Consider the following 10,890-nt stretch of genomic DNA (forward strand, 5'->3'; position numbering starts at 1 on the left):
AGTGCTTGTGTTTGGAGGAAGAACTGGGTGGTGCTGGAGTGTGTGCTGGAAGAACTTAGGATAAATTAGGTGAATTGATATTCAGTGAATTTGAATGAAGTGTCTACCTGTATGCAAAAGGTGAGGAGGAAGACAATGACATGAAGGGCACTTGTACCTTCGCATGGCGAAAAGCTGTGATAAAAGAAGTGAATGTAGATTTGATGTTCTCCAGTAGGTGTTTAGTGCGGTTTAGGACTTCTCCTCTCAACCATGATTTTGTTTTCTATAAAAGAGAAAACAGAAAGCATTCCAAGCACAACTGCATGCTGGGAAATAAAGAACAAAACACACACACACACACACACACACACACACACACACCACACAAAAATAAAAAAAAAAAAAAAAATATAATATCACAAAAATAATAATAATAATAATTAAACATAAAAAAAGGTTGATTCATTCTCTCATTACAAATACTTCTCCTGTAATAAGTTACACTTTTACTTGAATTTTTATTGTATCTTATGGTTTTTATTTATCTTATGGTTTTTATTGCATATTTTATTCATTTTTGTTAAAATGAACCTGTACACTACCATAGAAAAGTTTTTGAGATTTGTAACCATTTTTTTATGATTTTTATATATAAATATATATATATATATATATTTATATTTGTAACATTTTTTTATGTGATGTATTTACTTGATTAATTGAAAAATGTATATGGGTTAAATATGATTGAAACAAAATTTTTATTTTTATAGAATTTTTATTTTACATTATCTTTATTTTAAAGCTACATTTTTTTAATTGTAGATCTATTTTGTTGTCACTTTAGATCTATTTAATGTTGCCTTGCTGAATAAACTGTTAATATCTTAAAAAAAAAAAAAAAAATGCAGGAGAGCACAGGAATTGGTCTCTGCATAAGCTGACCGCACACGCACAAAGTAAAATGTGGTTATAAAAGTAAAATAGCATTCAGCTGATAAACAGAATCTTAAATCTGGAAGGGGAAGTTTTGATGTAAGGTATACCTGAAAATCAATGAAAAAGAGTCGGGAGTGATTCAGCAGATGCCAAAAAGATGGTACAAGGTAGAAAATGAACACATCCTTAGCTGACCCTTCACCTGCTTACATCTGAACTAAACTGCACCAGTTACTCATCTACAGTCATCACTTCATTACTTCTGTCATCTCCAAACATTTTTCTAGAAGGTCAGTCCCTGTTGGTCTAAGCCACTGGATGCCTTCTGATGAGGTAAATGTGTCTTAATTAAAGCTGCTGTCGCAAATAGAAACTAAAAACCCGGATGTCACATCATCATTATAATCAAAACTGTGTATATCCTCCTGCCATAGACCTTTTTTGCATGGTTCTGCAGCTCTGCCAGCTCAGCTGACAGGCTAGTCATGATAAACTTCTGCTAATTTAGCTACAGACACAGAGTTCAGTATGCAAGTGCAGGAGCTTATGCAACACAACAACAACAACAAACAACATAAGCAATAGTTCTTCCTGCCTGCAGGGGTTACTCAAAGATAATGAGGTGTGTGTATGCATTGGTCGGTGTTGCAGGTACAGCAGGGAGATGGGATGCAGCAAGGTGCAGGGGACAAACCACACTCTGTTATCCGGTTTTAAAGCTGGTACAGAAAGTACCGGCTTTCCTTCACTCACATAAAACCTCAATGCACTGACATATTTAAAATGATGAGTGTTTACAAAAGTCAAGGGTCATTAAATTGAATATAATTTCCAAATTATTGTCTGGCCCAAACTCACAGTAGGAATGCCTGAAAAGGTGCCCAATAACAGCAGCAGACAGCAATTACTGTAGTATGAGTATTTAAAAACAACATATATTTACAGTATAAATATTATTATAAAGTACAAAAATGCATATGCCAAGTATATATTATAATGGTGTATGTGTGTACATCACAAAACACATGTGCATCCCATGTTTATTTTATATTAATGGTGCAATGATTATTTTGTATTAATGATATTAATTTTTTTATAAGAAATAATACTATATAGTATACTTATACAATATTCTATATTAAAGTATATATATCATTATTTTCTTTTCAAATAAATATGTCAGATTCTTTTTGTGATTACATAATATCATATCATATCATATCATATCATATCATATCATATCATATCATATCATAGTTCATATTCATACCATTATTTTCTTTTCAAAGAAATATGTCATATTCTTTTTGTGATTATTTATTTTCGTAATTATTTACAATGGAGGGAAAAAAATGTTGTAGAAACAATTTTCACTCAGAAATTGCTAGTAAGCCATTAACACTGTGATGAACAGGCCTAGCATCAGCACTACAGAGAGAAAAATTCATATCTTTCCAGATAGTGTTCCTGCAGTCAACAACACAGTGACACACAGACATAGAGAAGACCACTGAAAATATGTATGTAAGAGTGTCTGGATGATTAAAATATCACTTCTGCAATTATTGACAAATGGCCATCGTTTTGCTGTGGCTTCACAAAAGCAGGCGGCAAAATGTCTGTCCAGTGGAGGTAATTCTGAACTAATCCTGCAACACTCAAAATCCACTTAGAAGATATAGCAAGTAATGGCTTTGACCCAAGCAGATGAGACTGTTTCAAAGCCAATTTCCTTTGGATTCATCAAGCTTGACCATTTCTCCAGCCATAATAATCCTCTGGCAGGTTGGCTTCATATTCCCCGGCTGGGGGACAGACAAGTTTAATGCCCCACAGAAAAACACTCACGCAGGAACAAAGACAACTCATGAACCAGGCAGTGTGCCTACATCAGACAGGGTCCTGTCTTTGCTCACCCTGACCACTATTAGAGAAACCCCCTGCAATTATCTACAGCCCATTTATAGTCTGCACTGACAGGACAATGTGTATTATAGACCGAGGATAAAGGTTGCCTTTGGAATATGTTGATGGTAAATGAATTCTGAACTCAACATATAAAACAAAAAATGAAGAACAGCCGAAAATGTAGCACTTACAGCACCATATTACTTCAGGCTGAAAATTGCTTCCTGTTTTCATATCATAAGCTGGGTGAAAACAAATTCATATAAAGCTTACCCAGGAGAGAATACAGACCCTTATCACAGATTAACCGACAAAGATGTCTCTGCCTGTGCGCTTTGAAGGAGTGGATATCGAAAACGAAATGAACTTTGAACTTTCTATTCACCAGGTGTTGTGGAAAAAAAAATATTTATTAAGAAATAATTTTTTAAATGATAACAATAGAAAAAATCAGCATATTATAGCATATGATTTCTCTAGGATCATGTAACACTGTTGAGACTAGGGAGTAATGTAAACAGGAATAAAATTTTATATTATTGAATATATATTAAAATATATATATATATATATAGTTATATATATATATATTATATATATATATAATATATATATTATGTGGTGGGTTTGTGTGGGTTGTGTGTTGTGTGTGTGTGTGTGTGTGTGTATATCTATATATAATTTTATATTATAGGAATATATTAAATAAGAATATATATATATATATATATATTAGTATATATATATATATATATATATAATAATATATATATAATATATTATAGATATATATATATATAAAACCTGAACCAGATATTAACCGGATATTAAAAATTGGTCACAAATCTAGTGACCAAAACTGGACTCTGCCCTGGAAAAGAGAAACAACACTGTGTTAATGAGGCTCATGAGTTCATGATTGTACAAAATAATTACTGAATGTTACCAGCTAAATCAGTGACAAAAATGTCCGGCATCTGACAGTCTTCCTAGTAACAGAGTGCAAAAATAAAAACCAAAAGACGAAAGCCAAATGTTCTCCACTAAGTTATTGTAAAATGAATCCAGGATAGACAATCCGTATTAAACGCATCTGCCAGTTAAAACACCAAGAGCTAAAGGAAGTTAGCATACATGTAGAAATGTAAGTGTTGTTCTTTGCTACTCCAAAAAAGCCTGTAGTGCTTATTAAAGTCTTTGGATAAAGCCGTAGCAGGCTGAGAGGTAGTCTAATATTAACAGCTAATAAAAGAATGATATAAAAGTTTATTGCAGTGAAGTCAGGCTAAATTAAAACACCAGTCCCACAGGTGCAGCGTGGGTGGGAGAACATCTGCCCTCATCTTAGGAGATTTGTGACATTAATATAAATGAATTTAGAAAACACATTGGGGAAAAAGAGAGAACGAGAATATTATTTTCAAACTTCATGCTTGCGATTACAGATCTTCACCTTCTCCTATCTCCCTTTTTCTTTTTCTTCCTCCAGAACCTCATTAGGAAAGCATCTGATGGTGGAGAGGAATGCAATCACTTGATGCGGACGACGGGCTCATTCACAATAAATGTGTATTACCTTTAATGGGAGCTGCTAATTAAAGTGTCTGAGGAAAGCAGAGAAGTGTGTCTCGTCCTTACTGCCATTAGATGAGCAATATTGTGGAAAATACACAGTTACATTAAAACACATCAGTCTGCTGAGGTTGCATTTAGCACATGCGGCATTAAATCAGCATTATTACAAAGCAAGTCCATGTTTTTTTTTTAACAAATGCATACAGGTGCACTTCAAAAACTATATCAATTAAAACATAAATAGGTGGAAAGCACATCTAAATAATGTAATTAGTTAATTAAAACTTCAACTGTACAGTCAGCCTCATTTAAAAGCTTTTAAATTAGTCAAATTATCCAGTTCGCCAGTTGCTGTTGTCTGGCAGTGACTTTGCTGTGAGTGTGTATAATGACTGTGCTGATAATGTCAATGGCCATTATGGTGAGGGACTGTAGTTTTATGACGGCCATAAGCCTGCTGCATTCGGCTCAGTAATAGAGGCCTGAAGGACATGGAAACATGGAACCATGACCTGTGACACCGGTGCACCAACTGGGAACATGCCAATCATGTTTGCATTTATCCGACACCTCGCCTATCCCCCTCTGCGCCCGCTTTCACCCATCATCTCTCAGCCGACTGTGCGTTTCCAAAGGATTTTTAATCGGTGCCATTCCAGTGAGTGGGACCAATCAGAGTAAATGAAGATCAATAATGAGCCAATGGGTACGCTTTATTTGGTAGATGAGGAGAATCATTAAAACGCAGCGTGCTAATTTGACAGATGATGCGCCAGGGTGGGCACTTAGAAGTAATGATGCCATCAGAGCAACAGACAGAGAGAGAGAGAGAGAGGGAGAGAGAGATGGCTACACAAACTGCTTCATGTCACACAGGAGCGAAAGAGGGCGAGAAATGGACTCTTTAAAATTCTTTTGACATTTTAATGTTATGAATCCATACACACATCTCATCACGCTATTACATGTAATGAGGTGACACACATGAACCACAACACGAATGGAGATGATTGTGTTTAAAATGATGTGCATTATCCTGCCGTCCACTTGCATGATGGATGAACTGGACAAAAAAAAATAAAATCGTACACATACGAGCTGAGTGTGAGTGAGGGAGGTCGATAGTATCTGTTTGGTGAACTGCCTATCACGCACTTCTGTGTGTTTAAAGTATTCCCCCAAAATGTGTGTGTGTGTGTGTGTGTGTGTGTGTGTGTGTGTGTGTGTGTGTGTGTGTGTGTGTGTGTGTGTGTGTGTGTGTGTGTGTGTGTGTGTTGAAGAATGAGAGCTGGAGAGCGTTCCAGGTCTGTATTGATCCTGCAAGTGGATCAGTATCCTTTTCCCACTGTGGTCACTGAACAGGACAAAAGTTCAATACAAAAAAAATCGCCTGCTCATCCAGTTCTCACACAAAGGAATTTTTTATTTTGATTTTTATGTGGTGTGGAGAAAGAGAGATGTTGTTTTTTTTATTTTTAAGATTTTTTATGATATAAGGGGATGTTTTTTATTTTTTTTGGGTTTTGTGTGGTGTTTTTTTTGTAATGTAGGTGGCAATTTTACCTAAAATAAACACAGCTATGGATTGCTTAAAATAAAAGAGGAAGCAAATGGATTGAATTCATCAGGCCTGTCTGCAGTGGGCATCACTAGTGCTGCTTAATCTACAAGCACTTAATCCAGAGCTGCTTTAGCATTAATGCTAAACCTTACTTTTGACAGCAATTGGGTCTGTTTCACACCACACACACACACATAAAGAGTGTGTAAGCAGTGTAAATGCAACAGTAGGTGTGTCTGTGGCTCTATAATGACAATAAAAAGATTTCTGGGTTATTACATTTATTAGTTCCTTTAATATTACAAACCTAATAATTGTGAAATCAAATTTTCATCACATTAACATTCAGTGGTAATTATTTTCCATGGAACTGAACCTACAGTAAAACACAAACCTACAAACAATACAGTCTGGCAATTCATAACTCATTCATTTGAATGTTCTCATACGTAGTTGATTTGTACAGTCTCACACAGTACGTACAATTTCTTCTGCTTATGCTCCTCTGATGGTTAGGTGGCTACCTCATGTTTACTTTTTTCTAAAATTCACACATTTCCATACAAATCACACTGTACAATTTCATACAATATCACGACCTCATAAAATAGTTATGTTTTCTTTAGAAATAGGACTGTAAAGTATGAATTGGTTAAGTCATTTGCCTTTGTTTTTAAGCTGGTTTTCCAGCCTGGTCATAGCTGGTTTGCAGACTGGTTTTAAAGTTGTTTTGACCACTTATTTAGCTGGTCAGACTAGGAGACCAGCTGACCATCCAGCTAAAACCAGCTTGGCCAGGCTGGGAAACCAGCCTAAACCAGCTAACGCTTTGGGACAAAACTCTTTGAAAACATTGTCTTTAACTAAAGAAAGAAAAGTTTTGGAACTGTATGAGGACCAGAAAATTACTTGTTATTTTTTAAGGTGAACTAACCCTTTTATATGGGCGAATAGTTAGCTCCATTATTTAACTTACTCCTACCACATGATGAAAGATCATGTTCATAGATTTCCAGAGCATTCTGTTGTACGGAATCTATATGCTACATAGCACTATGAATTCTGTTACCTGTTAATATGGGTGCCAAAATAAAAGAGTGTCGCTTGCGTTTGTGTGTGTTGTCCTTAGTATGCTTAGTACCCAGAATATTTTCCTTTTAAGCCAATGAGGTAAATAAATACTTGATTTCTCCCAAACGAGAGAGATGTGTGAAGTGTGAGATGTGTGAAGTGAAGGTGTGAGGTAGCTGATTATAACTCTCTCTCATTTTTCGTTCCTTTTAAGCCAATGAGGTAAATATGGAAGAGAGATGGGTGGTCGGATTATGGAACCTGGTCTTCAGACCGCCGTAATTAGCGAGCGTATGCCTAAAGTCCATCCACTGATTTCAAACGGACACTAGAAATCGATCCCGATCCTCTCCATTCACGGGTTAGGTCCACCTCAGCTTTAATTTGTGAACTCCACCCGTTGTATTTAGGCTTACCTCCCACCCCAAAGAAGAAGAGAAAAGAAGAAAAGAAATGAAAAGAGAGGGGAGGGGGAGGGAGGAAAACGGGGGAGGAAGGAAAAAGAAAGGAATTATTCATATTATCACTGGAAGGTTCTAGACCTGAAAAAGACAGACAGAAGAAAGGGTTGAAGGGAATTTAAATGATTTCAAAGGAAACGTGCAGAGGAGACCTGGATTAATGAAGTCTCAGGCTTTGTGAAGCACCTACCTGACAACAGTTATCCAATCTGAGACCCACATGTACGACATTATGAAATATTACATGTTGGAATTAAGGCTCTAAAGTATCTTTCCACATTTAGTCCTCTCATTCCAGAACAAGATAATCCTTGTGCTGTCACATGACATTCCTTGCTAATCAGAGCCAGGAACACTGCAAATCCTCTAGTTCACTTCCTGCTGAGGAGAACCGGCCTGCTGACAGGGGCTTCAAGTGCATGAATAAATAAACAAACAAGCCATGGTCGCGGCCCTATGGCGAACATGCTTATGTGTGTATGTTGCTCTGTGTCTGTGTGTGTGTGTGTGATCCGTAAATGCTTGGACTTGGACATAGCTGACCTTTAAGGCTGTGAGTGAGAAGTGTAGGAACAGACTCCGCTGGCCTTTATGGATGTTTGGGGTGTCACACTTGGAGAGTGTACGAGGACCAAGGCTGTGTGTGTATGTTGTGTGTGTATTTGTGTCTTTCTCTTTGTGCTTTTTGTCTTTGTGTTTTTGTGCTAGTGCTTTCTGCAGAGAGGGGTTTTGGATTTTTCGAGGAGGCTCTGAAAGTCGGAGCCAGCAAAAGTCACTAACAGTCACTAACATTATGAAGTTTTGATGAAGTAAAAGTCATTTGGATTATCTAAAGTTAAAGAGTTTTGTTTAATGTTGTGAAATGAGTCTGTTTTTTGAAAGATGAAATTTTTTGTATTTTTGTAATGGATAGAGGACCAAGGTCCAAAAGGAGGCCTCAGAAATCTTTTAAGGAGGCCTCAAAATTACTTAAACAGGTTTAAAATAAAACAAAACAAGCATGAAATTAAGGTAAAATATTTCTTATTGCAATTGACCCCCTGAAAACCTGTTTTTATGTATTTATTTATTTATTTATTAAGAACCAGGGTTCCCCCTGTCTTGAAAAACCTGGAATTATAACATAGTCTATATTTTGGTGATTTCTATTCCTGGTAATTTCAATAATTCAAACTGTAAAACTCATTGGGCAAAACTATACCTTTTGTTCTTATGCCAAGCTCTACATTTATTATTATTATTATTATTATTATTATTATTATTATTATTATTGTTTATTATTATTATTATTATTATTATTGTTGTTGTTGTTGTTGTTGTTGTTGATGTTGTTTAGACAAAACTAAAATTAAAAAAAAAATGTTTTTACTTTTCTTATTCTTAATCCTTATCCACTAAATCACAAACAACTGGAAAAGTCATGGGGCCTTTGATTTATTTTGAGAACAATGGGGGCCTTGGAGTCAAAGAAGAAGAAGAAGAAAATAAATAATATGTTACTTTCATATTTGAACACACAAACACAACAACAACAACAACAGCAGCATAATAATAATAATAATAATAATAATAAATATGACTAATACTGTTTTGTAGTACAATTAAAAATATTAATTTGGAAAACAAAGATTATTGGATTACAAAAATTGTTTTACAATAAAATATTCCAGTTTTTCTCATGTGAAATTTCAAGTGTTACCTGTCATTTCTGTGTAATTGTTTGTGAAATATACTATCAATTTCTGAGTGAAATTTTTTCTACGCCAATTTTCAGTGTAGAAATTACAGTAACGTATTGGTATAAAAGGCAGGAAATGAGATAAGAAAATTACACAAGCCAGCTTCAAACATCCATCCTCATGAGAGCAGCAAATCTCAACATTAACCACTGCACCACATCACCAAACTATAATATCTCCTTTTAAGTTTAAAAACCTTACACCAACACATGGCCAAAGCATCAGCACATCCGAATGTGCAGAATGACTCATAAATCTTTTCCCAGAAAGTTCTTGTGCTCTAAGGTCTGTTATTCTGATCCAGATCAAATCTCCATTCTCACAGTTACACATAATGACTCTCATTCAGCGACATTAGCATGAAACTTGAGAGCGGTTTCAAATACTGTCATTCACACAAAGCCTTCTGACATCCATCTCTGGTCCCACAGTAACTGTGGCATCTTAAATCAGCCCGTAATGACACCCCTCGCAAGCCCACCAGGTAGCGGGCACTAATCTTAAATCGGAGAATGCGGCAGCGGTCCTGAAGTTGGATTAAGGCAGAGCTTTCCTTCACGCCAAGGGGGCCGGCGTAAAGATGGTTTTATCAGAGGTCATTCAAATTTCTCTGCATAGGAGACAATGGGACCCACGGCAGCAGGGAGCCTTGTTCCCAAGCCTGGAAGTCTGGCTATAAAGAGGGAATCGATGAAGTGTCTATTTCTGCTCGGCCACAATGGGAACTGGCTGCCGTGGCAAAAAGAGATCAATACAACAAATTATTACAATTTCCACAACCTCCACTGGACATTCCATGGGGCGCGAATGTGCATGCGGTCACCCCTCCTTCACATTAGTGCAGTCAAATGGCAGGGGGTAAGAGATAAAATAGACTTAAACACACACCTCACAAATACCTATTCAGCCACAATCAGTCAGCTTATCTGATGGAGCTCAAAAGATTGCTGGCGGTTTGAATGATGGTTTATGAATAATTGCAGTGCATGTAGGTTGTTGTGCAGAAATGGCTTTAATAAAGGGTTTGGACCGCGAGTCCACTCACTGCGGGGACCACCTAGAGGAAAGTAGTGATTCAAAACAATGTGTCAGGATGGATTTGAGTTTGGCCGAGGGAGAGAGTGACACGCGTGTTCAGAAAAGCTGTATGAGAGTATGTGGCGTTTCAAAAACAGAACTTTTAGTTGTTTTACAGATTTGGTAGTTTTGGACTGTGTTTGTGATTTAGAAGTGTGATTGGGTGGTGAAGGGGCGGGGGGAAAGGGTCCGCCTCAGTCAATGACTAAATAAGCAGCGTTTTGTGTGAATTCAATGAAACTGATTTCAGACGGGAATCAAACCATGATAACATCATGAAAAATGGTCTAAAATAAATTTATGTGAGCTTCAGAGATAACCAAGCACATGTTTTTACACTACCATAAGTTTTTTTCTTCTTCTTCTTTTTTTTTTCTTTTTTTTTTTAAAGATTTGTATTTTTTTTTTCAGGGATGATTTATTTAATGTGGTGGTAGTGTAGTAAATATTTTTTTTTTTTGTTTTTTTTGATAGTGGTTGCTGATTGATTAATTAATTGTATTTTGAATAAAGTTTTTTTTGTTTGTTTGTTTGTTTGTTTTTTCTTTTTTCTAACCTAAAATATGATGGTTTCCAC

Source organism: Cyprinus carpio, chromosome A24 (assembly GCF_018340385.1).
Source record: "Cyprinus carpio isolate SPL01 chromosome A24, ASM1834038v1, whole genome shotgun sequence".
NCBI classification, from domain to species: Eukaryota; Metazoa; Chordata; class Actinopteri; order Cypriniformes; family Cyprinidae; genus Cyprinus; species Cyprinus carpio.